Below are 14,798 nucleotides of genomic sequence, written 5' to 3'. Positions count from 1 at the left end.
GAAGAGGTGAGGATCGTGTGTCGGGGTCCCTCAAGTTCATAAATCACTTCAGTTATTCGATATAATGAATTTGATCTGTTATGTATTCTAAGTAGGGGTTAAATTGTGTGTAATTATATGCATATATTATACATATATTGTAAACATATGCATTATTTTGCATTGTGTAGAGAGGGCCTGAGTGCATGGGAAATTTACCTTTTATAATTGTATGCCACTAGGTATGTTTTCACTTGTCTTAATTTATCTAATCGTATCATTTTATAAGCTTTTTCCCATTTATGTTCAGTCTGGATAATATGTGAGCCCCTTATCTGTACTGTGCAAGTGGGAATTGAGGGAGAGGGCGTGAGCGCATGGGAGATTTATATGGGGTTAGGTAGCTGTTAAATACGATGTGTGTGTACAAGTAAATATGTGTGCAGGAAAAGGGATGGATGGATATTAGTCTATATATAAAACATGTAGTGTGTATTTTCTGTCTGTCATAATACATTTTAAAAAGTCATAACTTAAAAACATTACAGATACGAAGTGCAATTTTATGGTTTCTGTTTCATTTTGAATGCGAATCGACATCCGTGACATTACTGTCAAAACTATGTCACGTGGTCAAAGGCATCAAACTGCGCATGCGTTCATCGTACCTTTCAACTTATTTGTCTCAGTTGTGTCACTGATATATTTTATTAGATTATTAATATATATATTTAGCTCCATAGCGACATGGTTTATTGGCAATTACATATATAAAATACGTTTACAAATGTTTTAAAAAGGTGGGTTTTATTGATTATAATAATTTAAAAATCATTTACATTTAACTTGACAGTACAATCAACATGTTTCATGTTAAGCAACATGTTTTATCACATAATTAATGTACATTCAGCTCGATAGTGGTATGTTTTCTCAACCGACTGATTTTATTACCTCGATTACCCCACAAATATAGCTCAATAGCGATTATGTTTTGTTGTTCACAATTGTATATTTATATACTGTATATTGGGTGCTTTTTCACCACATCAAGTATGGTACTTTTGGTACAGTACTTTCGCTTTTCTAGTGACTTCCGATTGAGTACCAGTACCAAAAGTTCCAGTACTGAAAGACCAGTGGCATTGACTGGCATTCATGACAATGCTGGTCACCAGGAGCTGCCCAGGAAGCTTGTTCTTGGTTGGCAGCGGTTCTTTTGGAACAATATGGAGAAAACAATTTGTGACTATGTGAGGACTTGCAGCAGGTCTCCTGTTAGAGAGCATCAATACCTCTGTTCCTCATGAGCTGGTGTTTATAGATTTCTGGTCTGTGGAGCATAATGGGAACTCAGTCGACATGTTGGTCATTTTATGAAGCTGGCGCATGCCTTTCCTTTTCAGGACTAGACCACAAAGTCATTGGCGAGGAACCTGTGGGATTACCTTCTTTTGTGCTTATGGCACAAGGAAATATAACAATGTAAGCTACAAGAGAAATTGATCACTTAGATTTCCAGATGGCCTTTGATGTTGTCCCCCACCAACAGCTCCTGCTTAAGCTCAAACCTGCAGGAGTTTTAGGAACAAAGCAGCTTGGATCGAAAACTGGTTAACAGACAGGAAGCAGTGAGTAGTTATTACAGGCACAGTGTCACAATGGGTCTGCATTCATTGTGGGGTACCGCAGGGTTCAATTTTAGGACCACTATTGTTCCTAATTTACAATAATGATATTGACACCAATACATACAGTAAATTGGTTAAATTTGCAGTCGACACCAAGGTGGGTGGTGTAGCAGATACTGATCTAGCAGCAGAGAGGCTTCAATGGGATCTGGATTTAATTAGCGACTGGGCTGATACTTGGCAGATGAAATTTAACACAGATAAATGTAAGGTAATCCATGCAGGGAGCAGAAATATAAAGTACTGATATTTTATGGGTTCCACTGAAATAAAGGCAACTGATTATGAGAAAGACCTCGGTGTGTATGTTGATGCTTCCATGTCCCACTCTCGTCAGTGTGGGGAAGCAATTAAAAAGGCCAATAGGATGTTGGGTTACATTTCTAGGGCTGTGGAGTTTAAGTCAAGGGAGGTGATGCTATGATTATATAATTTCTTGGTAAGACCCCACCTAGAATATTGTGTACAGGTTTGGTCACCATACCTTAAAAAAAGGACATTGCTGTTTTAGAAATGGTGCAACGTAGGGCTACAAGAATAATTCCTGGCCATGAATGTCTAATGAGTATAGCTGAGCTGAATCTGTTTAGCCTCAAGCAAAGGAGACTAAGGGGAGACATGATCCAGGTCTATAAGATTCTAACCAGTCTGGATGCTGTTCAGCCAAATGGCTATTTCAATATTAGTTTAAATACTTGAACTTGTAGCCATAAGTGGAAATTAGCGGGAGAACATTTTTAAATGAATTTGAGGAAGCACTTCTTTATGGAATAGTATGGAATAGTCTTCCTGCTAGTGTAGTGCGAGTTAAAACCCTGGGTTCCTTTAAATCAGAGCTAGATAAGATTTTAACAATTCTGAGCTATTAGTTAAGTTCTCCCCAAACGAGCTTGATGGGCAGAATGGCCTCCTCTTGTTTGTAAATTTCTTATGTTATGTTCTTATGTTCATATTTTAACCACTATTTCTAATACATAACAGATCAAAATTATTATACTGAATAACTGCAGTGATTTATAAACTTGAGGGTAATTGAACGGGGGTGGGGGGGTGAGTGGGTGGAGAATGGGTGATGACATGGGTGTGCACATTTATGCAATCAGCTTATTGTGCGTTTTATATGTTTTATATTTTCTCCCCTATTTTATTAACTATTTCCCTTCTTGTTCCAATTGAATTGCACAGGTTATAGGTCACATTAATGCCAGGTAAAATTTTTAGATTTTTTTGTGGTCTCATTTTTTTACATCACAAAAACCTGGCATTATACCTTTTTATATCCACTGTTCATGGATAACTGACTCACTGATGGTCTTTGGCTTTCACCGTGACCTCAGCTAGCACCTTGTTTTGATTAAAGCAGGCCTATCCTTTCTTTTCCTACAATGTTACAAGGTGGGGGGGGGGGGGGTTGACAGCTAGTAACAGGTGGTCAGTGTGATACAGTCTGAAATCAGTGAGCCAGGTGATATGTATCTGGGTTATGGGCGTGACTGACTAGAGTAAGCTTTAGTGTGGTGGGAGAAGCATTTCTAAATACAAATAAGGGCATCCCTGTCTTCCATTTCATCTGTGTGATCAAGCCTTTGAAAAAAAACACCCCCCGATTCCCAAGCCACATCTTGATCTCTCCCTCTAGGAAAAGCCGGCCTGAGGAGTCCCGCTGGGTATCTATTGCAGCTGTGTGTCACTGTAAGATGGCTTTAACGATGGCCCTGTTGGAAATTGGGAGCTTAATATGGAATGTCTATGACAACAAAAACCAGAATCGCGTTCAAACACTGGAGAGACAAATCATCGCATATCGACGTCTTGTTTGGCTGCTGATTTTTGTCTTAATCCTGCTTGTCACCTACATTTTCTGGTGGAAACATTGACATCCACCACTGGCAGTGATGCATGGGTACCAGGAGCAGCGGAAGAGATGCTAATCACAGCTCCCATCATTGTGTGTGCGCTACATCTGCTGCTTTGTGCTGAGAATGCTTCAAGATTGAACGGGCAAACAAGATGGTGAAATTCCTTTGCATTAAAAAGTGTACATTAGCTTTATGGCGCTTGAGCTGAAAATGTAATAGAAATGTTTGGACTGTGAAAATCTGGCCAGTAGCAACAATATTTTCAGATGGAGATGAAGACTTTAATGAAGACAAGTGGACCTGCTTAGGTGTCTAAGGTGCATGAAGCCATGTGTAGTAGCTTTTAACACATAATTTAGTAAATGATTTATCCATGAGAATATTTTTTAATGGACTATACTGTTTATTTAACGAACTGGATGCTTACTGAACCTCGTCTGATTGAGATCATTAAACTACAACATCAACAACTCAGACCAACTTTCATCTAGTGCCAGATCCAGCTCCCAAAATGTCCTTCCACACTGTTGCTTGGCTGACAGGTTTTTCAGCATTCAAGGTTATCTGGGCTCACTGGCATCCCAAAGGCATCGTCCAGGTGATCGCCATAGCAGCAGAATCCCAAATAAGATGCTCTTGCACATCTGGGTATTGCCCCTTGAGAAAATCAGGGTATATGAACTTTGACTCATTCCAAGATGCGTCAGCTGTTCTCAACCCAAGGAAAATTGGGGCAGCGTGTGGCTCAGTTGGGCTAAGCCTGTGTGCCTGTAATCACACGGTTGCCAGTTCAAACCCAGCCTCAGCACGTCTGTGGGTCCTTGAGTGAGGCCCTTAACCCCCAGCTCCCTGGGCACCACTGCCCCTTGCAGACAACTTACTCTACAAAGAGCAAATTGAGGGAGGTGTAAAAGACAATTTCACCATGGGGATTAATAAAGTACAAATTATTATTCAATCTAACCCTGCCCAAATAAACTTTTAGTTAGAAATCTACGTTGTTTAACTAAGGTAATAAAATTTGGTTTGTTCATTGGACTGTAAATTGTATGCTGGAAGGGTTCATATCTACCACTTCATAGGCTGTAGGTAAATTAAGGCTTTTTTGGGGAGAAATGTATAATAAATTACAAAACACCTTTTTGATCTTACTGAAAAGTAACTTAAAGTGACCTCAATAATTACATAATTTTAAGATCCGTCGTGTGACTATAACTGAGCTGAATGAAAGTGACATTGGTTTTAGCTTCTGTTATAAAGCATTTGCAGATGCTTGCTTGAGCTTTTAAAAGACATTTGTAATAAGCAGAAATGGGTCTATGTCGTCATTTAATTGTAACTATAGTAACAAGTAGTTGTGATTCAGTTTTTTAAGAGATTAGGAACTATTTTGTACTGAAGTGTTTGCTACTGTATTTTAACCATACATCACATATGTACCTTGTTTGAGGTTTTGTATGTTTTGGTGAGTTTAGGACAGAAATGCTTATGTTAACTTTTCTTTTTAATATCGCTCTTTAATTACTGTAATTAATTAATTAGTTATAAACCTTTTGTCCCAAAATATGTAATACAAGAACTAATGTATCTCAAATAAATTGACTTAAAAAACTGAAGTTGGGTGAAAAGTACAATACAAGAGGCTCAAGAAACACCTTAAGGCCTGTCTGTTCTGGGAACACCTCTGCTAGCCTTGTGATCCCTGAACGCTCTTTGCACTGCACTTTCCCTGTTGATTTCAATGGTTGTTTTATTAGGCACCTAACCTTGCTTTGTTAGGGAAGTGTTGAGTAGCTCTTGCTTTGTACAACATGCACGTGAACATTCATTGAAAGCTCAGTCTAGATGCAGTTATGCCTAGTTGAGTCCAGGCATGTGTAGGGAGGGGGCTGGGGGTGCTTGAGCACCTGCCGCTTTCACCGGAACAAATGAAAGTGCCCCCCCCTCCCATTGATGTTCCAAGTGCCCTTTTTCGACATCCAATGATCACACAGAATTTCCCGAGATGGGCCCCCCACCCAGGTCATGAAAACATTTACATTACATTTACTGCATTTGGAAAATGCCCTGAGTGGCCTATGTAGAAAAAAATGGATGAACCCTTCTGATGTTGAAGAGGAGAAATTGACAGGAGCGGGAAAGATTAGCAATGTGAGAGGAAAAGGACAGGTGATTGTCTATGGTTACCCCAAGATTACGGGCGGTGACCAAAGGACAGATCGTAGAGTTGTCCAGGGAGATTGCAAGATCCTGGTTTGGGGATGGAACAGCCAGGATGAATAGCAGTTCAGTTTTGCTGAGGTTGACTTTCAGCTGTCATGATGAGATGTCTACCAGACATGCAGAGATCTGAGTGGAGACTTCAGCGTCTGAGGAAGGAAAGGAAAGGATAAGCTGGCAACCTTGAGGCGATCTTCATCTTGGGAGGTCTATTCTGATTGTGAAAATTTACAGAGGGTTTACTGCCCATCCGTCTCCCCCCCCCAGGCAGCGGCCAAACCCCCCTGTTCGAGCAACTGCCCCTCGAAGAGTCTGTGCACGTCACTAGTTGAGTCCTTGGCAGCCATATGCTTGTCATGTGATATTTGCCTGACTTGTACCTCACTTTGGACAACAGTGTCTGCTAAGTAAATAACTGTTGGTTAAATTAAATTAAATGGGTCACAGCCTAGCTAATATACCTTAGTATACCTTACGTTCCTGATAAGCAGGAAGTCTCTGTAGGATGGCATTTCTTCTGAGATCTCATGTTATTTTATGCTAACTTGACTAACCGGTCGGTTCACACAGAACACACATGTGACAGTGCAGAAAACATCTGAGAACAACTTTATTATTCACTTGAACTGACTGGTTCTGGACCCGGACGGGGCCCAGCAGCTACATGTTTGCGTCGGTTCACATCGAAGAGAACGTTCCAAGGACCACATGGAAGAGCTGAACTGCGACCACTCGGTAAGGAGCTCAGGATGGGGAGATGTGCAGGTCCTGAACCTGCAGGGCTGCTGCGTGTGGTGGTGTCCCTTCCAAAACGCTAAAGAAGGATTGTTTAGCTGTAGAAGGTTGTAACCGAGAAGCTGCGTCTATTAAAAATGACAAGGCGCAGTGAAAATATTTGATATACGGAGCCACAAATTAGAGTGAAAGTGTGGCCTTTATTTGAATTATCTGCATGTTGACAGTACAAAGTGGACCTAATAAAAACTATTTTTTAAATTTTTCTTGTTTGCTAGTTATATTCATATCAATGAAAATGATATAAATGTGGTACCGGTCAACAACTTAGAACTTAATACTATTTAGTCAGAAATATGAACTTCTCAACTGAGGTAACCAAATTTAATTTGTTCATACGACTGTAATGTTTATCAATAAGTTTGACTGTAAATTTTATCATGGATGGGTTCATATCTCCCTTTTAGTAGTCCTGTGCTGCATTCCCCCATTTTCACCTTTATAAGGGTTCTTATGTTACTTTCTGTTTCCTTTTCTGTACTGCGCATGTTGGAAGAGGTGATTATCATGTGTCGGGGTGCACATAACAAACTTATATTATAATCATATGCATTATTTTGCATTGTGTAGCGAGAGCAAGAGGGCCTGAGCGCATGGGAGATTTATATGGGGCAAGGTAGCTGTCAAATGAGACGTGTGTGTACAAGTAAATATGCGTGCAGGAAAAGGGATGGATAGATATTAGTCTATATCAGGGGTGGGCAATCTTATCCACAAAGGGCCGGTGTGTATGCAGGTTTTTAGGATAACTTTCAGGTCAGCTCTTCAAACCCAGGTGTGAGGACTCTTCAGCCAATCAGTCCTCTAGTTAGTGATCTAATTAGGGAGTTGCAGCAAAAACCTGTGTCACGGTGTATGAGCGCCCGGAGCACAGACAAAGGAGCAGAAAGCCAGGGATCAGGAACACGGGGTTTAATCCACGGAAAGGCAGGTAATGACGCATCAACAATACACGCAACAATACATCAATGACCGGACTGGGGAAACAAACGGAAACGCAGACTAAATACAATGGACTAATTGACAACGATCAGGAACAGCTGGTAAATACGGGGAATCCACATGGGGTTAACGAGGGGGCGTGGCAGACGGGAGGAGCGGACGATCGGGGCATGACAACCTGCATACACACCAGCCCTTTGCGGATAAGATTACCCACCCCTGGTCTATATATAAAATATGTAGTGTGTATTTTCTGTCTTTCAAAATACGTTTTAAAAAGTCATAACTTTAAAACATTACAAATACAAAGTGCAATTTTATGGTTTCGGTTTCATTTTGAATGCGAATTGACATCCGTGACGTTACTGTCAAAAATATGTCACGCGGTCAAAAGCATTATGTATTGGGCGTAGATTCCAAAAAACTGTGCATGCGTTCATCATACCTTTCAACTTAATTGTCTCAGTTGTCTCACTGATATATTTTTAAAAGTTCCAGTACTGAAAGGCCGGTGGCATTGACTGGCATTCATGACAATGCTGGTCACCAGGAGCTGCCCAGGAAGCTTGTTCTTGGTTGGCAGTGGTTCTTTTGGAACAATTGTGATTATGTGAGGACTTGTTAGAGAGCATCAATACCTCTGTTCCCCCATGAGCTGGTGTTTATAGATTTCTGGTCTGTGGAGCATAATGGGAGCTCGGTCGACATGTTGGTCACCGACCATTTTATGAAGCTGGCATGAAACATGAAACCACAGGATTCTCATCATTTTATTTAATGTTTGGCAGTGTGCCCTGAAACCCTGTTGAACTTGTCTTCAGGAATGCGCTCTGTGACCCGTCAGTGTGTGATCGTGATGCTAATGTTAAACCAGTGAAAATATCCCTGACCTAATCACTCTTTTTACACTCACCTTCAGTCACAAGAAGTGATTCATGTACTTGAATAATATTTTCAACACTTGGTTGAATTCATTCTGCTTCAATATGTTTCCTCTTCTGACTTTTTTTCATACCTATAATGCCGCGATTAGCTTCATACCATCACACCATCACACCTGGAAATGATATGACATCGAACCAAACACCAAAAGTAATCAAAAGTCAGCAGTTTTTCACTGTAAAAATTATGTCGGCAATCCGTGGCAGGGGGCAGTTTAGAGCACAACACCTGCAGGTGCACATTGATTGCAAATTAACATCATACGCGTGTGTCTATTTGCCATGAAAAAGGAGTCACCGTGGCAGAGGAAGAGGCAGAGTTATTTGTCAGTATTTATTCCAAATTGTTTTAAAACAGTTTAAGCAAAGGTGCATTATAATTTAAGATGCAGTGAAGATGCAACAGATGGACTCAGATATGTTGGTCACAGTTGTATAGCTGCTGGTCTTACTGCACTGCAGTCACTGACCTGTAGGCAGTGACCTGTAGGCAGTATTCTGTTTGGGATGTCAGATAATAAAGCAGTTGTGTTGATGCTGAAAGCCTGTGTAGGTGTCCTTGTTTTCTCATAGAAAATTGGCTCAAAAAATGATAAGGTAATCGATAAAGAACCAGATTGATAAGCAGAATCGGCATAATGGCATTGGTATCAGTAATATCTTACCAATTCCCATTCATAATTGTGGTCTCATTTTTTTACATCACAAAATCCTGCCTTTTTAATAGGGGTGGTGCTCATTTTATATCCACTGTACATGGAAAAGTGATTCACTGATAGCTTTGAACATGACCTCAGTTAGCACCTTGTTTTGATCAAAGCAGGTCCATTCTTCCTTTTTCTATAATATTAGCATGGCCTTGTGGGGGGGGGGGGGGGGGGGGGGGGGTTGACAAGTTTTTTTTTCCCTACTTGGAGTTTTTGGTTCCTCTTCTCGTCTTCTGGTTTTCTTTTCTTTTTTCTTGTTTTTCCTTTCCTGTCTCTCCTCTTCCTTTCATTCTGTATACATAATGATCCTCAGATCAAAGGTAACAATAAAACTCGTGATGTCATAGGTGGTCAGTGTGATACAGTCTGAAGTCAGTGATCCAGGGGTTAAGCATGTGGGTTATGGGCGTGACTGACTAAAGCAAGCTTTTCTGTGGTGGGAGGAGCCTTTCTAAATGCTAATAAGGGCATCTCTCTCTTCCACTTCACCTGTGTGATCAAGCTTCTTGAAATAGCCACCTTCTCCTTAATTCCCAAGCCACATGTGCCTCTCTCTCTCTCTCTAGGACGAGCAGAGCTGAGGGGTCCTGCTGGTAAGAAACCTGGCTCCCAAGATGGGTCTTCTTAAATCAAAAGACGTGATTGAAGCTATCAGGTTAATATATGACTTGTTTAGCACCATTAAAGAGTCTAAACACCAGAATCAAATTGACACCTTTGAGAAACACCTTAACACACTGGGGAATGAAATCACCAAATGTCAGTATGTTACGGAACGAGTTTATGCACTGGAAAATACCATCACCAAATGTCAGTATTTGGAGGAACGCATTTATACACTGGAAAATGCCATCACCAAATGTCAGTATGTGGAGGAACACATTCATACACTGGAAAATGCCATCACCAAATGTCAGTATTTGGAGGAACGCATTTATACACTGGAAAATGCCATCACCAAATGTCAGTATGTGGAGGAACACATTCATACACTGGAAAATGCCATCACCAACCAACACTTTTTTATTATGATACTTATTGCTGGCCTGGTCATACTCATCACCTACATTTTTTTGAGGAAACATTGATGTCCACCACTGGCAGTGATGCATGGGTACCAGGAGCAGGGGCACCCCAGAGCTATGGCCCATGTGACTGGAAAGCCAGCTCTGTGCCTCACATGCGAAAGAGATACTAATCACAGCACCCCTCATTGTGTATGCGCTACATCTGCTGCTTTGTGCTGAGAACATTTCAAGATAGAACAGGCAAACAAGATGGTGAAATTGTTTCACATTAAAAAGTGTCCATTAGCTCAATGGCACATGGGCTAAAAATGTCATGGAAAAGGTTGAACTGTAAAGATCTGGGCAGTAGCATCAACAGATTCAAAGTTGGGGATGAAGAATTTAATGAAGGCAACCCAGAATCCGCTAAGGTATCTAAGGTGCATGAAGCCATTTATTCAGTCAACTGGATTCTTACAGAACCTGCTCTGCTTGAGAACATTAAACTTTAGCATCAAAACTCAGACCTACTATGGTCTGGTGTCAGATCCAGCTCCCAAAATGTCCCTTTACACTGTTGCCTGGCTGAGATAGCAGAACGAACTGACTGGTCTCACTGGCATCCCAAAGGCGTCGTCCAGGTGATCACCATAGTGGCAGCCGACCAGACGAGAGACTCTGGCACCTTTGGGTTTTGCCCCTTGAAAAAATCAAGGTATATGAACTTTGACTCCTTCTAAGATGTCAGCTGTTCTCAGCCCAGGAAAAACTCTAACCTTGCCCAAGGAACTTTTTAAAGCTTTTTAGTTAGAAATACATGCTGTTCAACTAAGGTAATCAAATTTAATTTGTTCATAGGACTGTAATGTTTATCAATAAGTTTGATTGTAAATTTAATCATGGAAGGGTTCATATCTCCCACTTTATAGGGTGTAGTTATGTGAAGGCTGTTTCGGGTGGAAAAGTATGGTAAATGAAACACCTTTTTGATCTTACTGAAGAGTAATTTTAAATTACCTTAACTGATAATTACATAATTTTAAGATTCGTTGTGTGACATCGGTTTTAGCCTCTATTATAAAGCATTTGCAGAATGGTCATGACATTGGTTTAGCCTGTTATAAAGCATTTGCAGATGCTTCATTGAGTTTTTAAAAGACATTTGTAATAAGCAGAAATGGGGCCACGTCATCGATTAATTGTAACTATAATAACAAGTAGCTGTGATTTACATTGTACTGAAGTATTTGTCACTGTATTTTAACTGTACATCACATATGTTTTGTGATCACCTTGATTGGGGTTTTGTGTGTTGGGACATAAAGGCTTCTGTTAACTTCTGTTATTAAAATTTCTCCTTAATTACTGTAATGAATTTATTTTTAACCTTTTGTCCCAGAATTTATATTACAAATAATGTATCTCAAATAAACTGACATAAAAAAATTGAAGTTGAGTGAAAATGACAATACGTAAGAGGCTTAAGAAAGGCCGTAAGACCTGTCCATTCTGGGAACACCTCTGCTAGCCTTATGATCCCTCAATGCTCTTTCCTCTGGACTCTGCCCATTGATTTGAATGGTTCTCATATTAGGTTCTTGTTTTGTTTGGAATGTGTTGGTTACGTCTTGCTCCAGTATTGCTTACACATGTTCCTGAACATTCATTGGCAACTCAGCCTAGACACAATTTTGCCTAGCTGAGTCCTTGACAGCCGTATGATTATAATGGGTTGTCTCACTTGTACGTTGCTTTGGACAATAGCATCTGCTAAATAAATCATTGTAAATGTCAGAAATAATTGGACTCAGCCTAGCTAGTATACCTTATGCTCACTGTAGGAATGCATTTCCTCTGAGCTGTCCTGTTATGCTATGCTAATATCTATGACTGATCGGTGCACACAGAATGTAGAAAATGCAGGAAGCATCTGAACAACGCCAGTATTCACTTGAACTGACTGGTTCTGGATGGGGCAGGACCCAGTAGTGATATGTTGTTTGTGCCAGTTCACATCAATGAGGAATTTCCAAGGACGACATGGAAGAACTGAACTACCACCACTCGGTAAGGAGCTCAGGACGGTGAGATGTGTATAAAAAAAGTTATAAGCTGTAGTGAAAATAATTGATATAGAGCCACAAAATAAAAAGTGAAAGTGTGGCCTTTATTTCAATGGTTTATTTGCAATCAACAGCACAAAGTGCAACTAATAATACCATAGCTTTATTTTTATTGGTGGAAGGTATCTTCATGTCAATGAAGCTGATAAGTATGGCACTGTAAAACTTTACAGGCTAAAAATGCTCGTCCAAAGAAACTCTATCGTAAAGGTTTAAGATATACAGGCCACACAACGGTCAGAATCCAACAGCAGCCCAGGTTACCCCTGATTACAGTGGCAGTAACTGCAGGTTATGAGGTGATGTGTTAGAACCATAAACACCTTTATGTCAGACGTACATGCAAAAACAAGAAATAAATTCACTTAATTATGAAAAGAAATGAACTAAGATGCTAATTGGGTCATACAGGAAGCTATTGCCACAGTCTATGTCAAGGTACATGCATCTACACTACCATCAGAAAGAAACTGCACAAGTTTGATTTACATGGGAGCTGTGCACGGAGGAAACCCTCACTGTCAAAAAACATCTGGACAACACTGAAGTTTGCCAGAGACCCACCTAGACAAAACTTGGGACTTTTGGAACAACGTGCTTTGGACGATGATGAATCAGATGAATCTGAAATTGAATTATTTGGGCGCAGTAACAGAGGACATGTTTGGTGTAAACCAAAGAGAGCTTTTGATGAAGTATTAGATATTGTCCTAATTTTTTCACATGACTGTATATAATGTTGAAAGCATCTGAAGACAACCTTGTTAATCACTTGAACTGACGGGTTCCTGACCCGGACGGGGCTCAGCAGTGACATGTTTTTTATGCCGTTTCACATCAAAGAGGACGTTCCAAGGACTACATGGATGAGCTGAATTGCGATCACTCAGTAGGGAGCCTGGGATGGTGAGATGTGTAGGTCCAGAACCTGCAGCATTGCTCTGTGTGGTGGTGTCCCTTCCAAAAGGCTAAACAAGGATCATTTAGAGTGGAAGCAAAAATTTATCTCTGAAAGACCCCCTATATCTTAGCTCTAGATGGAAAAATAACTAAGTCCATAACTCCGGATTGGTAACGTAAAATCTTTATTAGTGAGATAAAGAGTGCAAATTAGTGTGACAGAGTGCTCCGCATAACCCGGGTGCTTGCACACCCCTCAAAAGAAAAGTGCCCCCTTACAAGATCTTCCTCAACATGATTGGTCACCATATAACATGTCCAATGTTGAATTTCCTCTTACGACCTCCAGTCTTGCTTACTAAGTGCATGCATAATGATTACATGATTGATTAATTACATATTGCTCTACTGATACATGTTGTTTGTACTGACAGTGGCTATGTGAGTGTACCTGTGATATCCTACAATAACGTTAAGTAGCCTATATTATTAGCTCAGACTTTCACAAACAGGGTAATATTAGGTTTCTCCTCTCCCAGCTACTCATGCACTATTCACCGTTATCATGACAGCCTTCCCTCACGAACCCCAAGTTTCCCTTAGTCAGCTACCAGCTGTGTCCCCTCCTTCCCTATTACGACAATTCCATTAACTCGTGTCAGGTGAGAGTGCTCCACAGTGTGTTTTCTCCAGCATACTTCTTGTCACGAGTCCACAAGAACAAACAATATCTTCTGGCCTAAAGCCCAGGACAGAAGAGCAATCCCACAATGCAACAGCATCTTCTTGCCTAAGGCCTAAGACAAAACAACAATCCCACAACACTCATCCCACTTAACCTTTAATTATTTTTCCACATTAGCTGTTAGAAGGTTGTAAACAAGAAGCTGCATCCATTAAAAGTTACAAGATGCAGTGAAAATAATTGACATACAGTGCCACAAATGAAAAACTGAAAGTGTGTTCTTCATTTGGTTTATTAGCACGTCGACAGGACAAAGTGCAACTCATGATACCACTATAACTTTTTTTTTATTGTTGGTAGGTATCTTTCTTCGTATCAATGAAACTGATAAGTTTGGCACACTAAAACGTTAAATGCCCATTGGGGGGGAGGGGGACCTTTAAACCCCAGAGGATTTTTTTCGATACTTGGACTTTTTCATTCCTCTCCTTTGTCTTCTGTTTTCCTTTTCATCTTTTCTTTTTTTCTTTTCTTTCCTTTGCCTTCTCTTCCCTTCATTCTGTTTCATGTACCATTCTGTATACATGATGTTCCAAAGATCACAGGTAACAATAAAACTTGTGATGTCACAGGTGCTCAGTGTGATACAGTCTGAAGTCAGTGATCCAGGGGTTAAGTATCTGGGTTATGGGCGTGACTGACTAAAGGGCGTCCCTGTCTGTGTGATCAAGCTTCTTAATAAAGCCACCTTCTCCTGAATTCCCAAGCCACATGTGCCCCTCTCTTTCTAGGAAGAGGAGAGCTGAGCGTTCCCACAAGGTAAGCTGCACCCCTTGATGGTCTCTCCCACCATGGAGGCTGTGATAAATGTTGTTTCACTTGCATGGCAAATCGGTTCCGATATCTACAAGTTCAAGCACACCGATATGAAGAAACACATTCAAACACT

The sequence above is a fragment of the Paramormyrops kingsleyae genome, chromosome 5, assembly GCF_048594095.1.
Source record: "Paramormyrops kingsleyae isolate MSU_618 chromosome 5, PKINGS_0.4, whole genome shotgun sequence".
Taxonomy (NCBI): Eukaryota; Metazoa; Chordata; class Actinopteri; order Osteoglossiformes; family Mormyridae; genus Paramormyrops; species Paramormyrops kingsleyae.
Note: the sequence above shows the minus strand (reverse complement) of the source record.